This window comes from Triturus cristatus, chromosome 3_2, assembly GCF_964204655.1.
Source record: "Triturus cristatus chromosome 3_2, aTriCri1.1, whole genome shotgun sequence".
Classification (NCBI taxonomy): Eukaryota; Metazoa; Chordata; class Amphibia; order Caudata; family Salamandridae; genus Triturus; species Triturus cristatus.
Window position 1 is genome coordinate 664939594 of NC_140584.1, and position 15691 is coordinate 664955284.

Below are 15691 nucleotides of genomic sequence, written 5' to 3' on the forward strand. Positions count from 1 at the left end.
ATTCCAAGTTTTTAATGACTTTCTCCTCGACTAAGAGGGGGATAGCACGAAACAAATAAAGTATCTTAGGAAACATAGTCATTTTAAGAACATTGACTCTACCAATCAGTGACAGGTGTAAGACATCAATTCTTTTTAAATCAGACTCAATAGATTTACCTAATGGAATAAAATTCTCCTCTATAATTTTATCGACTGATGCATTGATCCTAACACCCAAATAATTTGCAGAGTCCATAAATCTGGAGTCTGATTTAACAATGTTTCTTGTACATATAATTTGGGTTTTAGATTCATTTAGCAAATACCCAGATTGACACCCAAATATTCTTGCCAGTTGGGCCACGGCCACCAGGGCCTGTTGGGGGTTAGTAGTTATCACCGCCAAATCATCTGCATATGCCATGATCTTATTTTCATAACCATTACAGACCACAGGGCTTATCAAAGGGCTCTCTAATATCTGCCGAATAAGTGGGTCGATATAGAGGGCAAAAAGAATTGGGGAACAGGGGCAGCCTTGACGCGTGCCTCTGTTAATAAAGATTTTCTCCGAGCACTCCCCCATAACGACAATCCGTGCAACTGGGTCAACATACATTGCCCTGATCGCTTGGATACATGTCAGTGATGTAATATGTGACGTCATCAGCAGTGGATTGCGGTCGCGCAAGTTATAGTTACCTAATCTAACTATAACGTGGAATTTCATTGTTTTTTTACGAGTGAAATGTACAGCTAACTATAACTTGTGTGAAACCTATGGTTTTTTAAGTGAATTTGCAAGGTTTTTTAAATGCTAATTCCTAACTATAACGTGTGTGAAACCTATGGTTTTTTCAGTGAATTTGTACGGTTTTTTAAATGCTAAGTTATCTATTTATTGTTAATTTTTCCGCACACGGTGCGCTTCGCGCACCGTGCGCAAGCTGTGGGCACTCGGTGCGCTCCGCGCACCAAGCGCCCACCTTGCGCATTTCGTACCGTGCACGCCACGCCATTATTTACAAAATATCAATTGTTTTTTTCTCCCTTGGGGGTCCTTAGATTTATATATTAAATGTGATTGTTATTTATTTTTTTTTTTTTTACCGTACGCGTACGGTAAGCTTACCGTACGTGCACTCCGCGATTTTTTTTTTACAATTATTAAATTTATTTTTCATACTTTTTGGTCCTTTGTGAACCCCCTGACGAACGATAGGGGGTCTGCAACTCTCTTCGTTGCCCCCTTTTCATGTTATCAACCTTTGTTTTTCAGTGCGAGAGACAGAAAATGGCGGCCGATACTTCCTGGTTTCGACCGATTCGAATGTTTACTTTGATCTAACAACCAATCAGAATCGCGCTCGCGCACGTCACCGTACGCGTACGGTAAGCTTACCGTAAGCGCACGGAGCGCGCTTACAGATATATATATTGATTTAAATGCTATTTTCTCAGAAACTACTGAACAGATTTACACCAGACCTACAAAAGGCACTTCCTTGACCTGCGGACTACCTCTCTGCCAAATTACAAGTAATTCTGTTTAGCCGTTCGGGCTGTAGCTGTGTCTAAAGGTCCTATGGAAAAATGCATGGGGAAAACGCGTTTTGGGACCCCCCTTTTTTCTCAGCCCCCGCTTGACGAATCACCCCGAGACTTTCAGGGTAGGAGCGGAGCGTAGCGCCCCATTAGTTTTGAAAATTTCGCGAGGATTCGTCGACCGGCGCCAAAGTTATGCCAAATAGAATGTTGCGGATTTCCTATGGAAACAGGGTCCTAACTATAACTATAATATATATATATACCCCGTGAGTGCACCGGACCTTGGGAGTACCATGAACTCCTTGTTTTTCTGTGTAATAAGTGGTTTCCACCACCACTTCCCGGTTGCACCCGCTGCGAGTTCGGCTGGCCCCAGGTGGAATACTGTGTTTTGGATTCAATTTGGGCTGCTGAACCGCCGCTTACGGACTCTATTGACCTATTCAGGTTGTGGCTTATACAAAGCTAGAGTGCTTCACCATATGTGGGACACTCACAGAGTTTTCGTTCTAACAGCGGCAGGCGAGGGGATGTCTTTATTGACGGCTTTTCCGCACTGATGACGGCAAGAGCCAGAAACGCGTCTGCGGATGTTTTATAGCCGACACATACCCCGTGAGTGCACCGGACCTTGGGAGTACCATGAACTCCTTGTTTTTCTGTGTAATAAGTGGTTTCCACCACCACTTCCCGGTTGCACCCGCTGCGAGTTCGGCTGGCCCCAGGTGGAATACTGTGTTTTGGATTCAATTTGGGCTGCTGAACCGCCGCTTACGGACTCTATTGACCTATTCAGGTTGTGGCTTATACAAAGCTAGAGTGCTTCACCATATGTGGGACACTCACAGAGTTTTCGTTCTAACAGCGGCAGGCGAGGGGATGTCTTTATTGACGGCTTTTCCGCACTGATGACGGCAAGAGCCAGAAACGCGTCTGCGGATGTTTTATAGCCGACACATACCCCGTGAGTGCACCGGACCTTGGGAGTACCATGAACTCCTTGTTTTTCTGTGTAATAAGTGGTTTCCACCACCACTTCCCGGTTGCACCCGCTGCGAGTTCGGCTGGCCCCAGGTGGAATACTGTGTTTTGGATATATATATATATATATATATATATATATAAGAAAAGAAAAGAGATCCCGAAAGTCACCAATCCTCCATGGCACACATACAGGTATGAACCACTCAAGGGACGAAAATGATGAAAAAAATTGCTGTGCTTTATATTAAAAATCATGACTCCAGCAACCAGTCAATCCTGGCCAGTGCCCCATCATGACGCGTTTCGAGCGAAACAACTTGGTCTTGTTCACGTAACGCGCTACTAACAGGCAAGTCATTAAATAGTGGGAGTGAAGCAAACATTAAAGGCAGAAACAAAGCACCTGTGTGAGATTTGACTCTAGTCACATGACTATATGGACATGGAAAGCATACTGTACTTTGAGCTAGCAGTTCATTATACACAAATACAATGTGAAATTATTGTTTATAGAAAATATTTTAACATTTAAATATGAATAAATATTGCAAGATAAAACAATAAATATTTAATACCAGATTATAAAAAAAGCGGAGGCAAATAAATCCATGGATACACGTAGCTTGAATGCGAGGTATAAAAACTATGTAAATACATATCAATGGAAAACCTCCTAATGGAACTGTGCAAAATACTGCTTGTAAATTAGACTCATGTGCAAATGCGCGATATGACTCAAAAGATGTATTGAGTGCAAGGGTTACTGCGACAAAGTGCTGCCTGCCATTTGAAGGCAAAGTGCTATAAGAAGTAGTGAAAGTGCAAAAACTCCTAATTCTATGTATATTGGTCAGCGGGAAATGTCCCCCGGAGCCCCGGGGGAACCCTGAGATGTTATGATACCAAAGATAAAGTGGGCTAGTAGCGTCAAGACAAGAATAACGGGCGAGTGCCCATAATGTACCAAAGCAATGATTAACAAAGAGAAATATGAGCATTTTGATCTAAGTCTTAAAATATCGGACAACAATAGTATTCAAGTATCTTATAATCAATGGATCAAAAAGATACATGGCAGGGAAAGGCAGGTCTATGAAATGGGGATATTATAAATATACTGAACATATAAGGACATAAGGAATAAATAGTAGTATAAAATCAAACTAAAAACTTGTTCCTAAAATGCCAAAAAATAAGATGGCAACAGTCATATTTATAAGAGCAGGCAAATTCATAAAAATAGACATATTTATAGAAAATTGTGCAGATCCTCTCCCGTGCCTGGGAATCCATCCGGGCCCTTGAAGCACCTTTGAACTCTCTGAGCCGGCGCTCAAAGCCCTCTGTCTCCTCTAATGCTTTATGCTTCTTATGCACCAGAATATTTTGTGCCCTATCATGCAGAACAGTTTTATAGGTCTCCCAGAGTTACACTGCTAAATCCATTGATCCTTTGTTTTCTTTGAAGTAAAGATCTGTAGTTCTCGGGCAACATCTGGCTCTCTAAGGTACCATGCATTTAGTTTCCATGCCGCAGGCTGTTGGTAGCTCCTCCTCCTCACTGTGACCCAGAGAGGCAAGTGATTGGAAAGTCCACATGCCAGATATTCCACTCTAGCCACCTCACCCTCAGGGGCAAAGACATAATTTATTCTAGAGAAGACCTTATGTGTCCTAGAGAAGGTGTCATTTCTGGTTTCAGGGTTTCACTGGTGCTACAGGTCAGAGAGACCCAGGGAGGCTGCAAATCACGCCAGGGGGGTAGCCGCCAAAGGATCCACTGGAACCCCAATTATTCATCTCCGAGGCCATGACGTCGTTAAAATTCCCACCTACAAGTGGAGAGTGGAGTCTTCCTCCAGAAGTATAGCTGCCACCTCCTCCAGCACAGGTGCCTGAAGACGAGGGGACGCAATGACGCATATACACAAATCAGAATGGTTGGCATCCATCCCCACAGTCCCTGTACTCCGATGTACCTCCCGTACTGGTCTGTCCACATTGAGGTAACCTAAAATTGGGGGCATTTTCAAAATATGTATTGCCACACCTGTGACGCTGTGGTACACCTGGCATGCACTAATATTGTATACTCGGCCCTTAATAGGAACCGGCAGTGGGTGCCCAACAAGTGTGTCTCCTGAAAGAAGACCACATCGGGTTTGAGGTGGCGAATGTGGCGCGCCACAAGTCCCTGCTTCACCTTGCTTCCCAACCCGTTGACATTCCAGGACATGACAGATTTGTGTGCATCGCCCAGCAAGTTAGCCCGCATCATCAGTGTTGGGAAGTGGATTGTTAGTAGTGATATCCATTTACCACTGGCAATAATACCACTAACACAATTTAGAGCTCAGAACAGGTCTTAGAAAATGATTCCCATGCTCAACCCTTGGTAGCTCGGCTGAGAGCAGGCAGGCTTAACTTCAGAGACCGGTATGTAAAACATTTAAAAACACCAATTTGGTAAATAATTAAGACCCGACGCACAATGTTTATGTTTGGGTTTTATAAAGCACATGGCTGCCCGAAGGTTTCCCCGCACTGTTGAGTGCTGAACTGGGTACCGGTGCCTTTTTATTGACTTAATGAAGGAACAACCAGGTCTTTAGTTTATTTCTAAAAGTGAGTTCATCTTGCGGTGATCTGAGGCCAAGTGGGAGATCATTCCACATCTTAGGTACCAAGTGTGTAAATGATCTTCCTCCCCATCTTGTCCTTTTGACTTTGGTTGTGCTGAAGAAATGTAGTTGAGAGGATCTTAAGAGTCTTGCTGGAACATAAGCAGATATCAGATTTCTGAACTTCACTGGAACTTTGTTCTTTATGGCCCTGTATGCAATGCAAAGGGATTTGAACTTAATTCTTGCATAAATCGGCAACCAGTGGAGCTGTTTGAAGGATTCTCTTACTGGAACATAGCTTGGAACTGTTAACAAAGGCCTTGCTGCCGCATTTCGCACCACCTGAAGTCTCTTTATTACATACTTAGGCGAGCCCACATACAGAGAGTTGCCATAGTCCAAACGCAAAACTATGAGGGCCTGAATCAAGGTTTTCCTTAAGTGATCTAGAATCAGTGCTAATAACTTTCTGCTCATTCTGAGTAGCCTGAAGCATATTCCAGACAACTTGTTTGCTTGATATACCATTGAAAGGGCTCTATCCAGCCAAATTCTCAAGTTTTCTTATAGGGGATTTGGGAACAGGGGGGTTGCCCATGCCATTTGGCCATCATCCAGTGGTCTGGGTTTGCCCGTATTTCCTAGTATCATTTGTTCTGTCTTATCGCCATTTAGCATTAGACAACAGTTCGATATCCAATTGGCCACTTTTTCCAAGCAGGATACCAATTGTTGGTTTCCAGAAATAGGCCCAATTTGTCAGAGACACAACCAGCTGGGTACCGTCTGCATTGTAGACAGCCGAGATGCCAAACTGCTGCAGTATAGTAGCCAGCTGTCGAATGTAAACGTTAAAGAGATCCAACACCAATTTATGAAAATAGGAAATATTTTCATCTTTAAAATGGTGGCAAAATGAAAAAAATCCACTCTAGGGAACCAGAGATATGCATTTTTAAAGGTTAAACTCTTCCTAATGCTCAGAAACCAATAGTGCCACATTTGGACATTTGGTTGCCTCTGACAGGGACAAATTCACACTTAGAAACTTTTCTGGAGGATTTTGCACCAGCCGTTGTGCAGCCGCCTCTAGCAGGCTGGATTCAGTGAGGGTTCAAAGCATTGTCTTCCTGTGGGAGTCCGGTCACCCTCTGGAACTTTTTCACAAAAGTTCACCAAACTTTCCCAAACTTCTGGAACTTCTTCCTGAAGTTCCTCTTGGGGTTGCAAAGTGTCCAAAACACAATCCAAGGGTCCAGTGGCGTAACGAAAATTGAGGGGGCCCCCCTGCAAGGTATGTGGAGGGGCCTTTTCCGGACTCTATCAGGAGCTCTCTGGCCAAAGTGCTGTGCTAAGGGGGCCCCTGGAGCTTGAGGGCTACCCGCACCGTGGGGGCTGCGGGGGCCTGTGTTATGCCCCTGCAAGCGTCTGGAATCGCCAAGATAGTCCGAGAAAGGTTGGCATTACAAGTCCCACAATGCACCTGGACAGCACCCATGAAGGTCTACTGAATACCCTACAGGCAGGGGAATCTTGGTGGAATTGATGCCGTTGAGCTCATTTAACCTGTAGCTTGCAGGGAGTCCAATCTTTATTCCTCTTCAAGCAAGGTAGTCCACTAGGCTGTAGTTCTTGATTGTGCAGCAGGCGCAGTCTTCAGAGTGCAGGGCCTGGTTGATGAAAATAAAACTTCTCAGCATGGACCCTTCTTCTGTCTTGAGTTTCAAGCAGCAGATCTGAGCGGCACTGCCCCTTTTAGATACTTATTCAGTGTTTTCTGGGGTCAAGCAGGAGGGCACTCCTGGCCATGAGGTGCATTGCAACACCCCAGAGCATGACCACTTCCTCCAAAGAGTGGCACAATAGTCTCCCAGAAAGCCCTATTTCTTTAAAATTCAATATGTCAGAATTATCAGCAGTGAGAGAAGAGCTGGCTAAACACAACTCCAGGATGGCTAATCTCCATAGTCTCTCCCCCTTGCATCTGCTCATTCCTTCCTTAATCCTATCATCTGACTGGGTTCAAAGAGGAGAGGTGCAAATGAAACTGATGTTTTCTGCCGGTCTCCTCCTTCCATTGAAGGATATTGTTTATGACCCCTGCCCCTGCTCTGGCATTCCTATTTGGCAGGTACTGCCTTCTCACAAGAGGTGGCTAACCCCAGGGGCTATTTATCACCTCATCAAAGGAGCCTGGCTAATCCACTTAACTCTGACCAATCAGGGCAGACCACTGGAAGGTGAAATTTTGGCTTACAGACAAGAAAGTCTTAGAAGTACTTGTCTGTACACTTTAGGAGAAATTCAACAATACCATAGTGTAGGATTTATCAATACCATTCTAGGAAGTCTTCGAATTACATTTTTATGATTCTCCTAGTGGGAATCATTAGTTAATAACTTCTTGCCATGTTAACCAATGCGGCATGGGATTTTTTAATTGGAAAAATGACTTGGGCCATTTTTCCAACACCAGGGCTTATAAAAACACCTTTCATAGGAACCCTGCTTATATCTACAGGACCCCCACCCCTGGAACACCTAGGGAAGACTTTAGGGGTTCTAAATATGTACAAATATTGCAGATGTTCACACCACAGTACTCCTAGCACAAACACCAATTTTGTGAAGCACTTAATCATAATGTGGGGAGTGAAATATGCAATTTCACTTAACCTAGGGCATATAAAACTCATTTTATAGGGTCCCCCTTATAAATACCTGAACCCCCACCCCTGGGACACCTTGGGGAGATCCCGAGGGTACCTAACATGCCCAAACATTGTAGCTTATACATTTTTAAGTGTCCCAAACACCAAACTCGAGTTTCGGCTGTCATGATTCTGCCATGTCAGTTTCCTGGTGCACCTTGTCTGGCACCTGTTTACTGTTTTCTATTGTTTTTGACAGTGCTTGTTGTGACTTTGCCACTTGTCTGTGCCAATGCTTGTTGCAGACTATGATGTTATCAAGGCCTATTGTTCCTTCTCAGCTCCAGTAGTTTACCTGTGAGCTGGAATCTGGAAGCTAACAGGGACTACACCCTGTTCTGGAAGCTTCTTCCTGAGCCCTTTAAATATGGGCCACACACTGTTCTCATTGCTGGTTATTGAGAATCCTGGGCTTGAGCAGCAGCTGTTCCTGTTCTCTGGTTGCTGAAAGAAGATTCCGGTTGCAGCAAGAAGACTTCTGTTTTCTTTTCCCGGGTTGTAGATCCTCTCTCAGCTACAATCAGGTAGGATTGTTCCTTTCTTAACCAACAGCATCGTGAAAGGAACTACGTGCTGTTTTTGTTATTTTGCATTTTGAAAGAAAGTTGCATTTCTCGCTGAAGTGCTTTTTGAGCATTTCCATGTTTGGCAATTTTGGCACTGTTGTACATGGCGCTGAAGCGATCTTTAGTCATTTACATGTTTGGTAATTTTGGCACTGTTGTACTTCGCGCTGAAGCGCTCTGTAGTCATTTACATGTTTGGTAATTTTGGCACTGTTTTACATGTTTGGTGATTTTGGCATTTTTGTACATCGCGCTAAAGTGCTCTTTGGTCATTTACATGTTTGGTGATTTTGGCAACTTGGCACATCACGCTGAAGCGCTCTTTGGACATTTACATATTGATGACTCTGGCATTTTGGGCAAAACATGCTAAAGCGCTCTTGGGGGCATTTGCATACATGGTGACTTTGGCATTGTGTCACATCGCGCTGAAGTGCTTCCTGGACATTTGCATATTTTGAACTCTGATACATAGCGCTGAAGTGCTCCCTTGGGCGTTTGAATATTAATCTGCCTCATTAGCATATGTAACGTGTTGTGTATTGCAAAAAGGTTGTTGGAAGTACCACTGTGATATTTAACTGTAGTTAAAGCACATCATTACGGAAACATTGTGTCTAAAAGCCAAGTGGCTTTTTATATGAATGTGTGCTTCATTTTGAAACATGGTTGTTTAGCCATAACATTGTATCCTTAAGAATTATTGGAACAGAAATTGCCAGTGAAGCCTGGGAAGACATACACAACAACTGTTCTATACATAACCTGCTTTTCTTTTACAGGTATATTGTCATTGCTTAACCCATGTTAAATATAGTCAAAGAGTTTACAAAGCACGAGAGGAATGTTAATCAAGGACAACGTCTCGTTCCAGGACTCCCTCCCCGCAGTACCCACCCTAATTCCCTTCCCCCCGTCTAGCCACTTTGATAATCAGTGCAGTTAAGCTGGAGTCAAGGCTGCTGGAAGGTGGACTTCTTGAGGGTACTGCTCCGTAGGAACCCAACGCAATTTTACCAGTTCTGACATCAGCACAATTTACACTTTAAAAGCAGTCCTGCAACCCAGGGCTACTTTTAAACAGACCTCAGGCTCCAGCAGTGCACACATGCACGTGCAGAAAGGGCAGCTGGCCTCTAAACTGCCAATGCCTTTTTATATATAGGTGCTTAAAGGTAGTTTCAATCCCCATGCCCTATTATGTACTAGGGCCGTACAGGGGAGGTCATGCCAATCAAAGGGGTAACCTAACCCATAGTGTACCCTATGTATGTAGGTGTTTTCACTGTATTCTAAGTGTGTCTTCAGCATAGCACTGGCCCTGGGCCTGGTTAGGCAGAGCCCAGGGTCAGCTACCACCAGTATCAGCCAGCAAAAAAGTTGGCGGTGCCCAGGGCACATGATGACTTTGAAAAATCAGGTTACGGTATGATCACGATTGTGCTGCTTCGTTTTCTGCCTCATGGTGCAATGTTCTCCAGATGTAGCTTAGTGATAGCCCCAGGGCATACAGCAGGAGCACCATCCCAGTCTCCAGAAAGACAAAAAAGAGTTCACTGCAGGCCAGCTGCCTGGAAGTTAGGGGTGCAGTCAGTGCTGCAGCCCTAGAGTCTCCTTGGAACGTGACAGGAAAGCACATAACAATGTCACTGTTATTATACTTAATGGGTCACCGGCCAGATAGGCTGGGTGTGTCCTCGATCACCTCCGAGTGGTTCTCCTCCGATTTCACCGATGTGGCCACCTCCACCAGTGCCCTCACCTCCTTCTCCAGCTGCATCTGCTTCAAGTCCTGTCTGACTAACACACGTAAGCTGGACTGCATCTCCCTTCTGCATCTACTGCTTCATCTCCCCAAAGTATCCTGTTGTTGAGGGGTTGGTGGGCAACCAAAGGACTCCCTCGCACCGAGGCCACCCTGTTCCCCTGGATTTCTAGCCAGAACCAGACTTTTCTGGGGTCAGGAAGAAGTGCAATCGTCCTTCATGGAGGACCCTGAGTTTGGCAGGGTACTACAGCATGAATTGCAGCTTTATAGCTCACAGTTTTTGCGTGATTTCCCCCAAATGTCTCCTGCATACACTGTTGGGTGTATTCAGGGAAGATCCGTATGACACAGTTTTCAAAGAAGGTGTCTCCCTGTTGACAGACCGTCTGTAATATTGTGTCCCTGTCCCTATGATTGATGACCTTGGCAATGATAGTCCTCGGACCCCCCCGCGTGCAGCGCCAAGGCCCGATGTGCACGCTCCACTGTGCATATCGGCATGTGCCCGCTCCACAAAAGACACTTGAGAAGGACATACCCGAAAGCTTCTGCTGGACCCATTGATCTAACAAATGTTCTGGGACTGTTTCCTCTTCACCTTCTGGTAACCCCGCAAACCTCTGGTTACAGCTTCTGGAACAACCCTCTACATTGTCTGCTCACATCTCGAGTCTTTGCGTCTAGGGTGCAGTAGATTATTTTTTTTTAATTTTCTTTTGTCATCATATTGCCTCCATAGTATACGCGTCCTCTCAGTCCTAGCCACCAAATTGCTTATTTCTTGGGGTCTGATCTCAGCTGATGTTCTATAGGGACCAGCCCGTGCTGAACATCATAAGCTGATCAAGAGGTGTAATCATTGGACACTTAATACCATCCATAACTATCTACTCTGGATCTAGTAGTTTCCAGAATAGCCCAAGCTCATTTGTTTTATTGTAGGAGTTAACCTTTTGATCTAGGTCTCTAAAAAATCTTACTGAGTTCCACCATCCCCTCCAAGTTGGAAGGTCTGCCTGGCGCCATCTTTTGCAGATTTCTCGTCTTGCTAAAAGGATTAAGTAGAACACAAGTTTATACTGCTCACCCGTGAAGTCCGTCTCACACTCTGAAGGCTGTGCAATGCCAAAGAAAATTAAAGTAGGGCTTGCCTCCATGCCTTTACCCAGTGCTTCTGACAAGGTCTTACCCGCATTGTCCCAATATTCGTTCAACAGTGGACAAGTAGAATACATGTGAATGTCGTCCGCCTCATGAATTCGGCATCTTGCACATCTGGCATCTCCACCTCCCCTTATTTTGGATATCTTAAGCGGAGACCAGTATATCCTGTGAAGGGCAAAAATGTGATTTTCCTTAGTGCAGCTGATTTGATTAAAGGGTATAGCATATCTAAAGATACTTGACATAGATTTTGCAGCTCTTTATCTGGCAAGAACTTCTCCCAGACCAAATGAGGAGGATCAAGCTTCCTGTCTGCAGCAGTAAGGAGATGATTATACCAGAGAGCTATTTCCTTGGGTTTACATCTTGGAGGTCATCCTCCATTGCATTGTCTCCGGGTAATTGCCAATGTTGATTCTTACACCATGTTGAAATTTGGTAATATTTCAATCTAGAGAGCCTGCTGTTCGTTAAGTTCTTCCAAGTGTTCCAGGGTGGACAACTACTTCCTTCAATTATATCGCCCCAACGCAGAACACCCGCCGCTTTCAAAGGTTGAGATAGAGCGTCATTCAGGCACTCCGGGGTGTCCGGTGAGTCCCATACGGGGGCCCAATCATTATAGTAGGATATACCTAGAATTACGCGGCAGTCGAACCATAATTTGGCGGCAGCATATAGAACCTATATAGGACTTTTTATTTTTTATTTGGGGGCACCGAATTTGTACATGAAACCCATGTCTGAGCTATCCAGCAGCATGGCCTTAAACATACAACCAATCAAGGTATCATCTGGTCTGAGAAGGAGCATCCTGCAATTCTTTAATTGGTATGCCCAGTAATATAATTGTAGATCTGGTAGACCCAGGCCAACGTGTGCAAACTTCAGTCTAAGTTTTTTCCACGATACTCTGATCCCCTTACCTGCCCAGATAAAAGAAGAGATCCTTCCCTGGATTTTACTTAAGAGATTTTTATCAAAAGTCAGGGGGATATCATTAAAAAGTAAGAGAAATTAGGCAAAACACACATTTTAACCAGGTTAGACCTCCTATAATGTGTAAGTGGAAGATTCTGCCATCTCTTCAAAAGAATGTTAACCTCCTTGGAGACTCTAGCTATATTTATTTTGGGCAGTTCTTTTAACCCTTGTGTAATAATATTCCTAAATACCTTAACTCCTTTGAGACCCTGAACCCCTGCACTTCTGAATTCCAAGTCACGATTTCAGTCTTACTACTGTTAATCTCATATCCTGACATTTTCCCAAACACCTGCACTTCCCTAAATAGTCTGGGTAGGGCTTGATTAACATTAGATGTAAAAAGTATCAAATCATCAGCATACAATGCTAATTTCCTTGAAAACCCGTTTGCATTGAAGCGGAAAATTTCTTTATTTAGCCTTAAGCTTTGAGCCAGGGGCTCGATATATAGATCAAAAAGAATAAGAGACAGCGGGCACCCTTGCCTGGTGATATGGTTCACTAAAATTTGAGCCCGAGGATTTTAATAAAAATTGTTAAGGACTTCTCTAAAGATCTCATCAAAACCAGAGGCCTTCAGTACTCTAGAAAGATAACACCAGTTAACCCGGTCGAAGGCTTTTGCGGCGTCTAGCGTTATAATTGATAAAGGTACATTACCTGCCATTGCCAAATCTATTGCGCCAATTAGGGTAAGAACAAGATCTTTCATCTGACGCCTGGGGAGCAAAACCTTCTGGTCTTCGTGTATTATCGACCCTATGATTTTACATAATCGGGCGTTCAGAATTCCCATAAAACTTTTATAATCGCAGTTCAGCAATGATATTGGCTGTAAGATTGACAGTGTGAGGGATCCTTCACAGGTTTTAAAATCAGCATGATGATTGTTTCCCTCCAGGTATAAGGCAGTGGAGAGGACCCTCTCAAAATGTCGCTAAGCAGTCTTACCCAGATGGGGATGACTTAATCTGCTAGAATACCATAGATCTCATTAGGGATCAAGTCTGGGCCTGCAGCTTTGCCCGTCTTAATTTTCTTAAGGGCATCCAAAATTTTACTCCCTGTTATATCTTGGTTAAGCAGCGATAAACTATCAGCGCTCAGCTTTGGAAGCTTTGACACCATTTTCTAGTCTGAACTTTCTGACGAAAGTTTGAGACCTATCCATTCTGCTCTTCATTGCTAATCGTTTCCCGCAGTCCTCACCTTGATCAAACTCTCTCATTTTACTTGTTTCCCATTTCTGTAAGATAACTCCTTCCATTACTAGCCTATATTCCCTCTGCAGATCCTCAACTTCCCCCACTAGGTTTTCTTTTTCCTCCCCCTGGGCTTGATCAGCCTTTAAGCTTGCTTCGGCCTTTATTACCCGCTCCTCCAATAAGGCTATTTTTTCATTTTCTAGTCTGACCCAGACTGCCGCGGCTCCCTTCAACATCCCTCTCAACCAGGCTTTGAATGAGTCCCCAAAAAAATGTAGGGGAGCAGACTCTAGATTTTGATTAAAGAAGACAGCCGATTCTAATTTAATCTTATCCATAATATAGGATTGTAAAAGCAGCCTTTTTTTCAGACTCCACCTCCTAACTAAGGAACTTGAAGGGAGTTCCATATTTAATTCTATTGCTCCATGATCTGATATATGAATAGGCAGATATTCAATTTTCTTAACCTTGTCCACGTCTAAAAGATCCATAAACATATAGTCAATCCTTGAGTAGTGGCCATTCTTTTTGCTAAAGAAGGAGTAGTCCCTTGCGTCTCCCTTTTTCTTTTGCCATACATCACAAAGATTTAGATTGTCTAGCATAGCAGAAAGACAGGCTTTAACTCGAGGTGCATTGATTTGAGTGTGGGGTGAGGACCTACCCAACTTGTTGCTTAAAAGTAAGTTAAAATCCCCACCAATTATCAAAGGGGCTTCATTATCAAGCAGAGAAGAAGAAAGAGTATTCAAAGGTGTAATGTTGTGCTCATTCGGACCGTAGTAACTAGTCAGCGTTATAGGTGCTATTTTTTATTTATTTCTGCTACCACCCATATCCCTTTAGTATCCACCTGGGTTTTACCTAGTTATATTCCAGCGTTTGCTTGAATAACTATAGCGACTCCTTTAGAACAGCATTGCTGGTCTGTAGCTACAACCTTATTCACACATTTCTGTTTATTAACTAATGCTAAGCATTCTGACCTCAAGAGGTGGGACTCCTGGAGCATAAGAACGTTGGCAGAGGTGTCTGTAAGACAGAATGTGTGTGACGGGGAACATGGCGGCCCGCTACCAAGCCGGCCGAGAGCTGCTCTTCGCCAGCCACTTTAGAATAATGAAGATAACGAAATAACTCCAGAGGACCAACTTTCACCTGCTTGCCTTGTCTTTGCCTGCTCCCGCTTCCAAGGCGATACACTTTGGGGATCGACCGGCGGCAGTGGTGATTTCCCATCGACGGTCCTCCACGCTTCTTGATCTCGTTCACGGCACTGGGGCTGAATGTGTGTGGGAGCTGCACTTCTAAGGGCGGCAGGCGCACTCAGAGAATCGCTCTGCGCTCTACCTCGCCACAAAGAGCCCAGATTCAGCCCCGGGTTCATCTTGGGCAGCGTCAGCACTTGCGGCTCTCAGGGGGAACCACAGGGAGCTGATTTTGAGTTAGGCACGAGAACTAGAACAACTGCTTCAGAGTCAAAGTCGGCTTGAATCTTGTCTCCCTTCAAAGGGGCCTGGCCAGGCACCCTGAATATAATTCCACGTGGGTGAGAGCAGATAAAGGAGGTAAGCCAGAAGCATGGCATGAGCGCACAGTGTATGGATACAGTCTCCCCGCCTCTCATGAATAAAAATCTGATTGATAAAGAGAGCGAGGCAGCAATCCTGAGAGGGAGGTAACACTGGGCAGAAGATATAAATTAAGATCTAATAATTTTCTTAGCAAAGCGGCGGTTTCCCAGACAGAAGCACAAGTCAAACAAACTTTAGCCCCCCTGCTAGGTAAAGCCAAAAACAAGAGTCTCCCTGTTAAGACGGGGAAGAGCACCCCTTTAAAAGAAAGGAAAAAAGAGATCAGTGCCATTAGCCCCTAGAGTGACTCCCTCACGTAGGTCCTACTTTAAATTAAATCCACAGGCTAATTCACAGTGCAATATGGAACCCTTTAAGGAGGCAGCAACCATGCCACAAAATATCTTGACTCTACCTCCGGCTATTTTAGTTTCAAACAGGTTCTCGCCCTTGAGTGACTCCACCTCCATTCCGAAACCGGGGGATCCTGATTTAGTAGGGAGGGCCGACCAGATCTTTAGTAAGTCAACTAAGGAGGTAACTAAAGACACTTCAGGTTTAGACGTTGTGCAGGG